At 44.7% G+C, this 16299-nt stretch overlaps 1 long non-coding RNA gene across 1 annotated transcript in view; it reads left to right on the forward strand.

Annotated features, from left to right (window-relative positions):
• The first annotated feature begins 1948 nt into the window (after nucleotides 1-1948).
• The window catches only part of LOC139361638 (uncharacterized), a 38303-nt gene continuing 23952 nt past the window's right edge, over nucleotides 1949-16299 (forward strand). The window contains exons 1-2 of the long non-coding RNA XR_011619223.1: nucleotides 1949-2146; nucleotides 10862-10896. This is a non-coding gene — a long non-coding RNA (uncharacterized lncRNA). The remainder of the gene's footprint in view (nucleotides 2147-10861; nucleotides 10897-16299) is intronic.

Below are 16299 nucleotides of genomic sequence, written 5' to 3' on the forward strand. Positions count from 1 at the left end.
GGAAGAGCTGGCTGCTCCAGGAATGAGGCCTATGCTCTGAAGCTCACAGTCAGCAGACCAGCAAAGGTCAGCACAGATGACCTTATATGAATCATTCATTTAACAAGCATTCATGGAATACACATTCCATGCAGTTGGAACTTAGAGTGGAAGGCCATCAGTTCACTGTTGTCTCAGCAGAACTTTGTCCCTGGGTCCCTGTTGAACTTAGAGTGGAAGGCCATCTGCTCACTATTGTCTGAGCAGAGCTTGGTCCCTGGGTCCCTGTTGAACTTAGAGTGGAAGGCCATCAACTCACTGTTGTCTGAGCAGAGCTTGGTCCCTGGGTCCCTGTTGAACTTAGAGTGGAAGGCCATCAGCTCACTGTTGTCTGAGCAGAGCTTGGTCTCTGGCTCCCTGTTGTAGCCTCTGCTCCTAGGAGGTGCACGGTGAGTGTTGGGGGACCCTCCACAGGCACAATTGCTGAACAAGGACCCCTCCCAAGGGTGTCAGCCCTAGGCCCTGAGCTCTGAAGAGGAGGAAGGCATTCCTGGGGCCATCTCCCCTTCTGGATACTGAGCTCTGCACAGAGAGAAACTCTTCCACATTCACTGCAGTGAAGTTCATACTTTAGAGACTGGGGCCTGCATTCCCCAGAATTTCCATGGCCACAGGTGGTGGCCGCACCATGCGACTGGTGTCTATGTTCCCTGGAATTTCCGTGGCCATAGATGGTGGCTGTACCATGTGACTGGGGTCTGCATTCCCTGGAATTTCCGTGACTGCAGGTGGTGGCTGCACCATGCGACTGGAGTCTGTGTTCCCCAGGATTTCTGTGACCACAGGTGGTAGCTGCACCATGCGACTGGAGTCTGTGTTTCCCAGGATTTCTGTGACCACAGGTGGTAGCTGTACCATGTGACTGAGGGTCTGCGTTCCCCTGAATTTCCGTGGCCATAGGTGGTGGCTGTACCATGGGAATGAGGGTCTCTGTTCTCTGGAATTTCCATGGCCATAGGTAGTGGCTGTACCATGCGACTGGGGTCTGCGTTCTCCAGAATTTCTGTGGCTGCAGGCTGTGGCTGCACCATGCGACTGGGGTATGCATTCCTCGGAATTTCCGTGGCCATATATGGTGGCTGTACCATGTGACTGAGGGTCTGCATTCCTTGGAATTTCCATGGCCATAGATAGTGGCTGTACCATGTGTCTGAGGGTCTGCGTTCTCTGGAATTTCTGTGGCTGCAGATAGTGGCTGTACCATGTGACTGAGGGTCTGCATTCCTGGAATTTCTGTGGTCGCACATGGTGGCTGTACCATACAACTGGGGTCTACATTCCCTGGAATTTCCTTGGCCACAGGCGGTGGCTGCACCATGCATCAGGTCCTCTGTCTCAGGAGTTGGTGCCATTGTCTCTGTTACTCCCTCGCCTGACACACAGAGGCAGTTCCTGACTTTATCACTCCCAGGAAACACACAGGCATCTGTTTTGGATCCTTGTTTTATTTCCCCATCACCTTTCTCATCAAAGGGAAATTCACATCCCTCTAAAGCTGAAAATGGTGTGGGGCCCCCTGGTGGTCTTTCCAAGGCATTATCAGCAGGTAAATTAGATCATGTGGGCCAGTGTACCTGAAATGAAAACAGAAAGGTAAGTCGTGTCACTAAGCTTTGGTGGGAGATTCAGGGTCTTTGTTAGTGGCAGAATCATCCAAAGTAAGTTGTTTGTTCACTGCAGATCTAGATGGTTGGCTGTGTCAGGACTAAACTTAGCCATTGTCGACAGAGTGTCGCTTAATCCCTCACGGAAGCGTGTCAAGTACATTGAAGAATAGCTGCCAAGTCTGCTATTGTCGGGAGAGAGGCAGGTACGTCTCTCGCTTAGCCCAGTGCTGCAGGAGGCCAGGCTCACGTCAGGCTGTGCGTGTGAGTGGGTTGGATTTTTAGCACTCTGGGACGGTAAAGCACAAACATCTATTTTTAACTTGTGGGTGACCTTCTTCTGTGCTGCTTGAGTCTCTGTGGGCCTTTCTGTTTCCTTCCTGAGGAGTCTGTGCCGGGGTCCCAAGCGTTCTCTGGGCTGCACCTCCGCGCCTGCCCAGTGAGGAGGCTCCTCCTGGTGGCTGTGGGACTGGGCTGGGCCCACACTGTCAGCATCGTCTGGGGTAAGCAAGCCCGTCCTTCCACACCTCAGTGTCCCCAGCTGTTGAACAGGGCTAATCAACTGACCGTCAGGATTAATGGGGATCAGATGCGCTCATCTCATAGCCCTGCTTGGTAAATAGCCACTTCCACTCTGTCCTCCAATGTGCTACTCTAGACTTTTTCTTTACCTCCATTTAGCCAGGTGATTCGAGGTGACAGTGACTATCAAGAGGGATGTACAGAGGAAACCAGTGGAAGAGAGCTCGAGGAGCAGACATGGGCGCAGGGAGCACAGTGCGGGGAGCACGGCTGCAGGGAGCATAGGCATGGGGAGCACAGATAGGTGTAGGGAGCATGGGCGCAGGGAGCACAGTGCGGGGAGAACGGGTGTGGGGAGCACGAGCGTGTGAAGCATGGGTGCGGGGAGCACAGGTGCTGGGAGCACAGGGCACGGAGAGCATGTGTGTACTTGCTCTGCTCTGACAGAGGCTGCCGAGCATGTACTCTGTGCTCAGATGGGTCAGAGCCTCAGTGCCTCTTTTTAAAAAAAAAAAAAATCTTTTTTTAAAGATAGGACTTCTGTCTTCCTGGTGGCCCCTTTTAGTCGATACTCTTTTAAGCCTGCTTTTCCAGAGAAAAGCTAGGAAGGATGGCCTATATAGGTTCCAGTCTGGGCATATCTGGAAGAATGGGTCTTTTTTAGGTTTGAGTCTGGCGTACCTGGGGACATCTTTGAACCTCCACTCAGAGTCCCAGAACCACGAGTAGAGGCTCCCCAAATGTCTGCTGGGACTTTCCCCTCTGCTCGCGGATGATGAAGAGCAGAACCTCACCCTGCCACGACCTCTGGGGTCCTCCTTCCTGGAGGGCAGTGCCTTGGTGACCAGCGTGTGTAGGAGTCTGAGCTGGCACCTTCGGGCTATGCTGTGCAGCGGGGGCTCATGCCATGGGGCATTCTTGTGTTCTGCACCGGGACTGGTGACGTTGGGCATCCTCGTGCACTGTGGACCACATGAGGTGCACATGAGCCAGACAGCTCCCGGAATTCGGAGCCTGGCTCTGTCTCAGGCCACCCACCTGTCTGTGGCATTTTTGAGGGATTGTGGGGACCGTATGAGTCTGTGTCCCCACCCTCACTGGCTGGACACCTGTGCCAGGCTGGAGTTTTATGTTTCACCATCCCCTGTTCCGAGTTGTGTGAATATTTATTTTCATTACCTACTCTCATGAGCTTTCCTTTTTTTAAAAAAAAAAATCGGAGACAGACTTTGAAGTCCCCTGGCCCCACCGTTCATGGACCTAATGGTATTGCAGAAATTATGACTTCAATTATGTATAATAACTGGGGCTACTTTAAAAGTCATGTAAAGGAACAAGGTGGAGTAGCCATTTCAAGCTGTACATCATGCTGGATTCTTAAGTGAACATTATCAGGCTTTCAACACGTTTTCTCTTTTTATTTACTTTGGAGAATATAACGGATGCTCAGAAGCTGTTGGGATTTAGTAAGAGGAAGTTATCCTTAAGAAGCTATTTAAGCAAGGGGACAGTTGGAGTAAACGTAAATTATGAACACACACCTATTCCAAACCAGAGAAATAAAAGCATCAACTGTACTGGGGTTGAAACTTGGGTGCTAGTGTGTCTTTCCTGCCCACAGTGACTGTGGCAGTGCTGTGGGCAGGAAATTCTGGAAAGAAGACTTGGTGCCAGTGGTAATTTTTGTGACGATTCATTTGCTTTCAGCTCAAGTGACTATAGTCTTACTTGCAAATGGCTAGGTGTCCACCAATGGACCACAACACTGACATAGGACACATGAGAAATGACCCTTGGGTTTTTAATAATTATTATTTTTAATGGACACATTATAGTACATATCCATGGGATACAGTATGATATTTCAATACATGTTTTTCGTGTGTAATTAGCAACTCAGGGTAATTAGCATGTCCATCATCTCAAACATTTGTCATTTCTTAATGCTGGGAATATTTAAAATCCTCTCTTCTAGCTGCTTGAAAATATACAATAAATTGTAAACTATAGTCACCCTACAAGGCTATAGCACACTAACCCTTATTTTTACTATCTAGATGTAATTTTGTATCCATTAGACAACCTCTCCCTTTCTGCCTTCCCGCCGCCCTTTCCTGTCTCTAGAAGCCACTGTTCTACCTTCCGAGGGTAGAATATCGTTTTCCTCATAGAGATCTTTAACCTTCTTGGTTAGATTTCTTCTGAGGTATTTTTATTTTTATTTTATATTTTTGTAGTTAAATGGGATTGCTTTCTTGATTTCTTTTTTCACTGGCTCATTGTTGGTCTATAGAAATGCTACTGATTTTTATATGTTGATTTTGTATTCTGTAACTTTACTGAATTTGTTTATCAGTTCAAAGAGATTTTTGCTGGAGTCTTTTTTTTTTTTTAAATATATAAGAGCACATTGTCTGAAAACAGACAATTAGAGTGCCTCCTTTCCACTTTGGGTGCCCTTGATTTCTTTCTCTTGCCTGACTGCTCTTGACTAGGACGTTCAGTGCTGTGTTGAATAGGAGTGGCACAAGTGGGCGTCCTTGTCTTGTTACAGATCTCAGAGAAAAAGCTCTTAGTGTTTCCCCATTCCCCATTATGTTAGCTGTGGGTTTGTCACATATGGCCTTTATTGTGTTGAGGTATGTTTCCTTCAGTGCCTCGTTTGTTGAGACTTTCTATCATGAAGCAGCGTTGAATTTTATCAAATGCTTTTTCTGTATCTATCGAAATGATATTATGGTTTTTGTCCTTAATTCTGTTGATGTGATGTAGCATGATTATTGATTTGTGTTTGATGAGCAATCCTTGCATCGTGGGATAAATCCCACTTGATCATGGTGTATAATCTTTTTGATTTGCTGTTGGATTCAGTTTGTTAGTATTTTGTTGAGGATTTTTGCATCTGTGTTCATCAGGGATATTGACCTATAGTTTTCTCTTTTTATTGTGTCCTTGTCTTATTTTGGTATCAGGGTAATGCTGGTCTTGAAGAATGAACTTGGCAGGATTCCCTCCTCTTCAATACTTTTGGAATAGTTTGAGAAGAATTGAAACAAAAATGTGTAGAATTCAGCTGCGAAGTCACCTAGTTCTGGGCTTTTCTTTGTTGGGAGACTTTTTATTATTACTTAGTCATACATGTTACTCATTATTGGTCTGTTTTAGGATTTCCGTTTCTTCTTGGTTCCATCTTGGTAGGTTGTACGTGTCCGGGAATTTATCCATTTCTTCTAGGTTTTCCAATCTGTTGACATATAGTTGTTCAAAATAGTCTGTAATGATCCCTTGTATTTCTGTGGTATCAACTGTCATTCTCCTTTTCTGTTTCTAATTTTATTTCTTTCGGATTTCTTTTTGTTTGCTTAGTGTAGCTAATGGTTTGTCTATTTTATTTATCTTTTCAAAAAACCAACATTTTTTTCTTCATTTTTATATTTGTTAGTTTCAAGTTTATTTAGTTCCTCTTTGATCTTTGTTATTTCTTTTCTTCTACCACTTTTGGATTTGATTTGTTCTTGCTCTTCTAGCTCATTGCAGTTCGTTGTTAGGTTGTTTATTTTAAATCTGTTTTTTAAATGTAGGAGTTCATTGTTATAAACTTTCCTCTTAATACTGCTTTTGCTGTATACCATAAACTTTGATATGTTGTGTTTCTGTTTTCATTTATTTCAAGAAATTTTTAAATTTCCTTCTTAATTTCTTCATTGACCCATCGGCTATTCAAGGGCATATTGTTTAATTTCTATGTATTTATACAGTTTTGAAAGTTCTCCTTGTTGTTGATTTTTTTTAAAATTAAACTTTGTGTTCTAGGGTACATGTTCACAATGTGCGGGTTTATTACATATGTATTCACGTGCCAAGTTGGTATGCTGCACCCATTAACTCATCATTTACATTAGGTATATCTCCTAATGCTATCCCTCCCCCCTCCCTCCTCCCCCCTCCCCACAACAGGCCCCAGTGTGTGATGTTTCCTTTCCTGTGTCCAAGTGATCTCACTGTTCATTTCCCACCTATGAGTGAGAACATGCGGTGTTTAGTTTTCTGTCCTTGCGATAGTTTGCTGAGAATGATGGTTTCCAGCTCCATCCATGTCCCTACAAAGGACATGAACTCATCCTTTTTTATGGCTGCATAGTATACCATGGTGTATATGTGCCACATTTTCTTAATCCAGTCTGTCATTGATGGACATTTGGGTTAGTTCCAAGTCTTTGCTGTTGTGAATAGTGCCGCAATAAACATACGTGTGCATGTGTCTTTATAGCAGCATGATTTATAATCCTTTGGGTATACACCCAGTATTGGGATGGCTGGGTCAAATGGTATTTCTAGTACTAGATCCTTGAGGAATGACCACACTGTCTTCCACAATGGTTGAACTAGTTTACCGTCCCACCAACAGTGTAAAAGTGTTCCTATTTCTCCACATCCTCTCCAGCACCTGTTGTTTCCTGACTTTTTAATGATCACCATTCTAACTGGTGTGAGATGGTATCTCATTGTGGTTTTGATTTGCATTTCTCTGATGGCGAGTGATTATTGTAGCAGGACTAGCCTCAGACAAAACATGATGGGAGGCTACATGTATCAGCTAACAGAACAAAACGTTTTACACTGCTTTCTCAAACAATGTCTGGAATTTACAGATAACACTAGTAGTTTTGGTCAGGGGTTAATATTATTATTATTATTTTAACTACCAGGGCCAGGTGGTGGTGCCAAGGTCGTCTAGCTATTTATCTTACTTCTGTTTCTTTCTAACTTTTTGTTTTCTCCCCCTTCTCCTGTCTTATAAACTAGGGAAAAGGGGAGACGGGGAAAAGCTGGGAAAGACAACAGGAGAAGTGGTGGTCTCATTCTATATTATGAGCATTTTTTCATGTCTCTATTGGCTGCATAAATGTCTTCTTTTGAGAAGTGTCTGTTCCTTGTTGTTGATTTATAGCTTTATTCTGTTAGAGTCTGAGAATATCCTAGATGTTATTTCAATTTTAGAAAAAATGTATTGAGAATTCTTTTGTAGCCTAGCATGTGGTGGATTCTAGAGAATGTTCCATGTGCTGAGAAGAATGTGCGTTTTGTATCTGTTGGATGAAATGTTCTGTAAATGTCTGTTAGGTCCATTTGGTCTACACTGGACTTTAAATTTGATGTTTTGTTGTTATTTTTTGTCTAGATGACCTCCAGTACTGACAGTGGGATTTTGAAGCTCCTACTATTGTTGTGTTGGTGTCTCCCTGTCTCTCTCTATACATATGTATGTATATATAAATTTATTTGAGACAGAGTTTTGCTCTTGTTGCCTAGGCTGGAGGGCAGAGGTGCAATCTCAACTCATTGCAACCTCCACCTCCTGAGTTCAAGTGATTCTCCTGCCTCAGCCTCCCAAGTAGCTGGGATTACAGGCATGTGCCACCATGCTGGGCTAATTTTTTGTATTAGTAGAGACAGGGTTTCACCATATTGGCCAGGCTGGTCTTAAACTCCTGACCTCAGGTGATCCACCTGCCTCCACATCCCTCCCAAAATGCTGGGATTATGGGCGTGAGGCACCGCGCCCGACCTCTCTCTCTATTTAGATCTACTAATATTTGCTTTATATATCTGAGTGCTTTGTTGTTGGGTGCACATATACTCGTAATTGTTATATCCTTTTGCTATTTTGATCTCTTTATTATATAATTACTTTTTTGTCTCCTTTTTACAGTTTTTGACTTAAATTGTGATTGATCTGAAATAAATATGGCTACTCTTGCTTACTTTTGATTTCCATTAATGTGGAATGTGTTTTTCCATCCCTTCACATTTAGTCTATGTGTGTCTTTGCGGCTGAACTGAGTTTTTTGTAGGCAGCATATAGTCGGTTTTTCTTGTTTTAAATTCATTCAGGCCGTCTCTATCTTTTAATTGGGAATCTTGGGATTATTTTGCTATTGATATCACAGTCCAGACATTAAGATTTTCTCACTTAAGTCGCTTGTACACAAATTAATATGAAGAGGAAGTAGAGTTTTTCTTTTGTCCTTTTGAAGAGAGTGATGGATTATTATTTTGACTTCATGCAAGTGAGGGACTCACCATGCCTGTTGGGATTTTAGAATTTCTTTCCTGTTATAAGGAACAGCAATGATCTGTAATGGGTTCCTGGAATCATCCAGTGATGGTCTGAATATCTTAAAAGTTTCCTTTCATGTCTCATTTTCTATTTCTCCCCTAGTAGCCATGCACCCGGGGCAGGACATGGCCTTACATTTCCTTGGTTTCTTGATGATTTCTTAGGTTTAGTGTTTGACACAGTTAGGATTCTGGATAAAATCAGCCCTTCTGGGAAGTGTGTAAGTCAAACAAGGACTTTCTGGTGGCGTTATACAGGTTTCCCATGCCCCGTGAGTACAGGAATAGCCCCCTGGGGAAGGAGAATGGGCACATGATGGCAGGGAGCCATTCTGGGATGGTCCCATCGTTCTGCAGGAATTGTCATGCAGGAAGAAGAAGCACATGGCGACTGAGCTGGTAGTGATTCTGCTGATAGTTTTGATCGTTATGATTTGCTCCTGAAAGGTGATGTGGGATGAACTGCAATATTTAGAATGCTGACATTCCTTGAAACAAAGATATAGAAAAAGGCTTATAATTGCATGATGCCTTGTAGTTTTCAGCTGCTCTCATGTGGATCCTTTTTCGTCCTTCTGAAATGCTTTCCCAGGAGAGAGCGTTGTTATTCGTGTATAGATGAGGAGCCTGGGTTTCAAATGGTTAGGAATTCAGTGCACGCATTGGAATCTTTAGTTTCCTGGAACATTTTCTATTCAAGTATAGACCACATGGCCTCTAAAGGCTGGCTCATTCTTAACACCGCGAATGGGGATCCAGCCTCACGTCTGGGGTGGGTGGCAGGAACTCCACAGCCATCCTGGGTGCTCTGGGGTGGGGTGGCTGAGCTGTGGCAGCCCCTCCCAGCTGAGCAGCAAGGCTGGGGAAAGCTCATTCCATTCCCCTTGGTTCTAACCAGGTAGAGGCTTACACTGCACATTTCCTTAGCTGGGAACCTTTAGAACTTTACATTTAAATCTAGTCTGTGATCCAGGGGGTAGACACATGGGTATTCACTGTACAATTCCTACATTTTTTGTATATTTAAAAAATTTTTTTATGTGTCGTGGATGACAAAAGAAATGAGACCCCTTTGAGTTAGCTTTTCTGTACAGCATCTTCTAGAATCAGGAGACTGGACAGGGTTTAGTTTCATCAGAAATCTGAATCTTTCTGGTCAAGAGACGGCACTATTAAGTTCTTGGTTGTGTGGTTTCTGGGAAAGAAATATTCTAAATGGGTTCCAGGAATCACCTCTGTGGGATTTCTACAGGAAAAGTGACCACTCTTGAAGCTTCGCTGTCACTAACAAGAATAATGGTGACGGTTTCTAAGCTGTCTCCAGCCAATCTTTAGTTCTTTTATGCAGAGTGCTTTTATTCCAAGTGAAGTGCCCTTCTGTTTAATAGTGACCTCCAGTTATTACAGGGATTGCAGCTTCATTTGATGGACGTGAACCTGCTCATCTCTGGCTCCCCAGCTTCGCCTCTGGGGTGCGTGGCAGGAGCTCCACAGCCATCCTGAGTGCTCTGGGGTGGGAAGTCTCTAGGGGGAGTGGACAGTGCATGGCCGGGACGTTCCTGTCCGACGTTCCACACTGGTGTATGGGCGTCTCTGCCCTGTTTCCTCCGTCCGTGCGTCTGTGGCGTTTCCTCTGTTCGTGCATCTGTGGACTGTTTTCTCCGTGTGTGCCTCTGTGGCACGTTTTCTCCGTCCATGCGTCTGTGGCGTTTCTTCCATCCGTGCGTCAGTGGCGTTTCTTTCGTCCCTGCGTCTGTGGCACTTTTCCTCCCTCCGTGCGTCTGTGGCACTTTTCTTCCCTCCATGCGTCTGTGGTGTTTCCTCCGTCCGTGCGTCTGTGGTGTTTTCTCCGTCTGTGGATCTGTGGCGTTTCCTCTGTGAGTCTGTGGCCTGTTTTCTCCATCCACGCTGAAGGCCGTCACTTCTCTCTAGTCACCACTTACTGATCGCTCCCTGTGTGCTGAGCCTGTGTCAGGCGTGTGGCGTGTGTCACCTGTGTGGCAGGGGTTTGCGTGACACACAGGGACACACGCTTGGGGAGCTGCAGTGATGGGGTCATAGCCACGCAGCTCAGCCCTCGGTCTGAGGGTCTTGGTACCCACCCAGCTCTTCCCGAAGCAGCCTCGGGGCAGATCCCAGCTCTGCTTTCTCTCCTCGAGGTACCTCATGAGGTAAACTAAGCAAATCGAAAGTAGGAAACAGTTGTGAAATGAGGCCTGGGTTCAAGTGTGTGTGTTCATTTCTCTTTACATGTTTACTTCACGTACCCCCAATGATATACTTTCCAGCTGGTATAACAATTAATTACCAGCCATTACTGGTACAAAATTCCATGAAGGATATTTGAGGAGGGCATAGTCTCAAAAACATGCTTGATTTTCACAGTTGTGATTTGCATGATAAAGCTCTCAGGACTGTGACTTTCTTTTGTTATCTTATTTTTATTTTTAGACCCTTGGGAGGAAGTTATTTAGTGATTACTTATAATTGTGAAAATAATGTAATGATTACAGAATCTCATTAGAATAAATACTATATTTTCTGTTCCTTATGTCAATGAAATCATCTTAATCCAGGCCGATGTTGGCAGGAATTGTCACGTTTAAAATGGGTAAGATATTTATGTGATGTGACGACCTCCCGTATTGTCTCTGGAACATATCAGAACTTTCATCTCAATTCTCACTTGTTGACACCCTACCTTGTTTTGTAATTATTCTTGTTTGCATCAGAATTTTGAATCCACGTACCTGAGATGATACTTACGTATGCATGTACGCATGCATGTGTGTGCATGTGTGTATGCGTGTGTATGTGCGTGTCCACGTGTCCATGTGCACGTGTATATGCATGTATGTGTGTGCATGTGTACGTGTGTATATGAGTGTATGTGTATGTGCATATGCGTGTGTATGCATGTATGTGTATATGTGTGCATGCATGTGTGCTCATGAACACATGTGTATGTGTGTATGTGTGTGCACATATGTACACGCGTGTGTACATGTATAGGTACGTGTATGCATATGTATGCATCTGTGTGCACACAGATATACCTTTTCCTTTCATACAGGCTGTTTTGAGTATTGCTGTTAGGCAGTGACAACTTTCTGTTTCCTCAGTCAGAAAATGGGTAGCTCATCATTAATAAAGATGAGCATTCAACATCAAGAATAACTAAATACAAATGAAATTGTCATATTAAATAAATAAATTCCAAAACAAAGGCAATGTTCTGTACTATGTGTTCACATTGAACTTTCTTATAAAAATTGGTGTGAATGTTTCCCACTTATTGGAAATCACATGACTAGTTTAAGCCAAAACGTGGAATATTAATTAATTCTGTTTTCAGATCACTTTTGCATATTTATGATTGATCTGTTCTGCTGTTCTGGAAGCTCTGAAAACCACTCTGTCTTACTCTAGCTGGTGCCACGGTTGTGAGAATTCAGGGAAACAAGGTGTTTGCCAGTTTAAGTATTTTAGATCTCAAACTGCCTCTTTTCTGCATCATAAACCAGTCTTAAAGAAAGACATAGTGTGACTTGTAGTGGATTATGTCAGTTTTATTTTCTGTGGCTGAATCATCACTCTACATTGTGAATTAATGTTATTTTTCAGATCGTCTTTATAACACAGGGAGGTTTTCCAGTGTTGAGTGCAGGTTCAGTGAAAGTACTAACACTGTTACTACGGACTTAAACAGACTTGTTTTCTGAGGTGATAACCTTGGAGTCAGGCATTCAGTGTCCGCCCATCTCTTGGTTCCGAGTTCTCGGTCCCCTCCCGCTCTCCTCTCCCTGTACCCTTACTACTGTCTTACCTTCTTTTTGACTCCTAGGCCCTCGGAAGATGGTGTGTTGGGGGCAGGTGCCTGCTGTGAATCTTTGATAACTTTGGGAGAGAACTTTTTCTTTGGAGCAAGACCCCTCTCAATAAACTTTCAGTAGCCTGAGTATCATCTGTTGTGTGAACTATTTGTGGAAAATGTTCAGCATTTTTCCTTGGATTTTGACTGATCTTTCTCCACCTGCCAGTTTCTTCTCAGTTTGCCATGTCTGTACCCTCACCAACCCGTTCCAGCCTGGTTACGTGTAAAGTATTTGAAGCAGAGCTCTGCAGATGAGAGAGTGTGTGTCACCCCCCGAGTTCCCTTCCTGGCCTCTGAGTGTCGGTTGTGTTTTGTTCCGAGGGACGACTCTGAGGCTCCTGGCCCCTGTTTTGGAGTACCCCACACTAAAGTGGGTGTAAAATGAAAAATGGGTTTATGCTGTATTATTATAATTCATAGAGTAGATGATAAAAATGCTTGAATCTGAACAGCAACTGAAAATGAGGACATGGTACCAGTTTGGATGTTGGACGACTTTCTTGAAAAAAGTTTTCATCAAATTTAGAAACTGTGCGTGTGCTGTTTTCTATTTCATACTTAGAATCTGTATAGTGTGTGTTGTATGAATGTGTTGTATGAGTGTGTTGTGTTGTATGTGAGTTGCATGGGTTGTATGTGTGTTGTATGTGCATATTGTGTTGAGTTGCACTTATTGTACGTTTGAGTGTTGTGTGTTGTATGAGTGTGTTGTGCGTGTATTTGTGAGTTGCATGCTTTGTATGTTGTATGAGTGTTGTGTGTTGTATGTGTGTATGTGTATGTCGTATATGAGTTGCATGTATTGTGTGTGATGTATGAGTGTTGTGTGTTGTATGAGTGTGTTGTACATGTGTTTATGGGTTGCATGTGTTGTGTGTTGTATGAGTGTTGTGTGTTGTGAGTGAATTGTACATGTATTTGTGTTGAGTTGCGTGTGTTGTGTGCATGTTGTATGTGTTATATGTTGTATGAGTGTGTTGTACGTGCATGCTGTGTTACGCGTGAGTTGCATGTGTTGTATGAGTGTATTGTATGTGTATGTTGTGTTGTGAGTTGCATGTATTGTGTGTACGTTGTATGAGTGTTGTGTTGTATGAGTGTGTTGTACGTGAATGTTGTGTTGAGTTGCGTGTGTTGTGTGTGTTGTACGTGCATGTTGTGTTGAACGTGAGTTGCATGTGTTGTACGTGAGCTGTATGAGTGTGTTGTGTGTGTATGTTGTGAGTTGCATGTATTGTATGTATGTTGTATGAGTGTTGTGTGTGCATGTTGTGTTGTGAGTTACGTGTGTTGTGTGTTGTATGAGTGTTGTGTGTTGTATGAGTGTGTTGCATGTGCGTGTTGTATGTGAGTTGTGTGTTGTGTGTGCTGTATGAGTGCATTGTACGTGCGTGTTGTGTTGTATGTAAGTTACGTGTGCTGTATGTGTGTATGAGTGTGTTGTACGCACATGTTGTGTTGTGAGTTGCATGTATTGGTTATGTGTCGTATGAGTGTGTTATAAATGCACATTGTGTTGTGAGTCACATGTATTGGGTATGTGTTGTATAGGTTGTGTGTGTTTGTGTGCAGTGTGTGTTGTCAGTGTTGTATAAGCCCATTGTACATGCGTGTTGTGTTGTGTTGCATGTGAGTTGCATGTCAGTGTGTGCCATGTGAGACGCGTGGCATCCACATGACTGCTCCTCAGTGAGTCCTGCCTTGCAGCCCCTTCAAGCTTGTATCTTCCCGAGCAGCCTAGAAGCAGCAGCCTGTTTGCCTCTGCCCCTCCCCAGTGGGCCTCAGCCAGATCCTGTGCTCAGCCCCCGGCTGGGCAGTCTGCCTCTCTTGTCTCTCTCTCTTCTCTCTCATCGTCCTCCTGCGCCTCCTCCTTCTCGGGACCTGCATCCTTCCTCTGTGCTTCCTGGCAAGCCACACCTGGGACGTTGGAGTTCAGGCTGTCCTCCAAACCGTTTGCTCCTCTCTGAAGAGTGCCCCGCTTGACTGGCCGTGAGCAGCTGGAGTGGATTGCAGGGAAGGGAGGTGGGTGTTCCTGTAGAGACGCCAGGGTCTTACCTGGGGAGAAGGGAGCCTGCACTGGGCAGGCCGCCCTCCTGAGGAAGGGGATGGGGTGGGAGGAGGCTCTCGTGGACAAGGGGCCCACCTCCTGCCCTCCTTCCCTCTATCCCAGTCTGTTGTGAGGGAGGGCGGGACCCTAGGTGATTTCTATGCAGATCTTCAATTATCCACGCTGTGAAACAAATACTTCTGTTTTTAAGATCAGAGGAAATCTCCTTTGTTTGTCTGCCTTTTATTTTATTTTATTTTATTTTATTTTATTTTATTTTATTTTATTTTATTTGAGAAGGAGTTGCCCAGGCTAGAGTGCAGTGGCGTGATCTCGGCTCACTGCAACCTCCACCTCCCAGGTTCAAGCAATTCTCCTGCTTCAGCCTCCTAAGTAGCTGGGATTACAGGTGCCCGCCACCACATCCGGGTAATTTTTGCATTTTTAGTAGAGATGGGGTTTCACCATGTTGACCAGGCTGGTCTCAAACTCGTGACCTCAAGTGATCCACCCGCCTTGGCCTTCCAAGGGGTTGGGATTACAGGCGTGAGCCACCGTGCCCGGTCTGTCTGCCTCTTAGTTAGAACCTGTGTATTTTATGTTTTACATTTCACTTTTCTGGGTCAGAACAGTAGTGTTTCTTTTTCGTAGTGTTGCTATGAATGTCCTTTACGATTAGGAGACTGGGTTGGCTGCCCACTGGAGAGTGGTATCACTGGGTCAAGGTCACCATCTGCCGCAGCAGCGTCCAGAGTGTTTAGAGTCTTTCCTGGACGTAGACACCCTTTTGTCTGACATTCAGATAAAACCAATCACCACATTCAGATAAAGAGGTCAGAGCTGGGAACCGTTAGTGCACATCCACCTCTCCCGAGAGTGTTCACGCCTCTTCCACGCGGGGCTAGGCTGCTGCTGAGCATGGTTCTGCTGGCTGTGGCTGTGGCCTCTTTCCTCAACCACAGCCATCGCAGGCCTGCCACAGTTTTTATTCTTCTAGAAGAGAATAGGCAACACAAGAGAAGCAAGGTATGTTAGATATGAAACCGTTAAAAATTATTTCCTCAAACATTGTATATATTTTTTGCCCATACCTAATTTGATAGCAATTTTAAAAAGATTAAAATGAAAAAAAAAATTCCCCTATATTAAGTCTTTGAAAGGCATCCAACTTAGTTTTCATACAATTATTCTCTCTTTGGAGTCATACTTTATTGGTTTCAGTAATGTGTAACAAATGCACCAGCATAAACAGATTTAGGAGCAAACAGCAGCTTCGTAATTATAGTTCAGCTCGCGGGGCCCAGCTGTGGGGGTGCAGCCTGCGCCTGCCTGTGCGCCAATAGGGCTGGTCACCTTGAGCATCTGGGAGTGTCTGGGTAAGTGAGGTCTGGGCAAGGCAGCATCCACACACCTGCGTAGTTCTCACTTTGTCCACGTTATCCGGCAATGCCACAAAATTATCAAGTAAGTGTTCTCCAAGCGCATATTCAGTTAGTGTTTGGAAAGTGCATAGGTACCTCATACAGCACCTTTAAGAGGAACTAGGAGCCCAGGAATGAGAGCGGGTGTGAGGCCTGTACTCTCTTTGCATAGATAAAATATGCATGTGCATATCTGAGGCCAGAAAGTTAGATTGGGGCCAGAATGTGGAAGTCCTTACCTGTGGGATACTAGGGAACCACTGAGGGTTTCGGAGAGAATCGTGTCTCTGATGTGCGGCATGCCATGGAGCCGGGGGGTGACAGGGCAGGCTCATGCAGGGCACTCGCCGTGGCCGGAGGAGGAGAGAAGGCAGCCAGTGAGCTGAGCAATTCGGTGCCTGGGTCAGGAGGGGAAGAGGGAGTACAGGAAGGCGGATGAAGCTGCGAGTCTGCACCCCGAGGTCGCCGTTGCGCTTTGCCGGAAATCAGGAGAAGCAAGTGTGGACCTGACTCAGAGATACTTAGAGACACCACTGCAAGCTGCAAGTTTGGAAATACAGGAGGAGGCTTGGGGAAAATCTGGAGCAGGGAGCATTTGGGAGCCTCTTAGGTAGAAGTGCAGGTCAAGTAGCCAGAGTGTGAGGCGTGCATGTCTGGAGAGAGGAGGCCAAA

Source organism: Macaca nemestrina, unplaced genomic scaffold (assembly GCF_043159975.1).
Source record: "Macaca nemestrina isolate mMacNem1 unplaced genomic scaffold, mMacNem.hap1 Scaffold_79, whole genome shotgun sequence".
In the NCBI taxonomy this organism is placed as follows: Eukaryota; Metazoa; Chordata; class Mammalia; order Primates; family Cercopithecidae; genus Macaca; species Macaca nemestrina.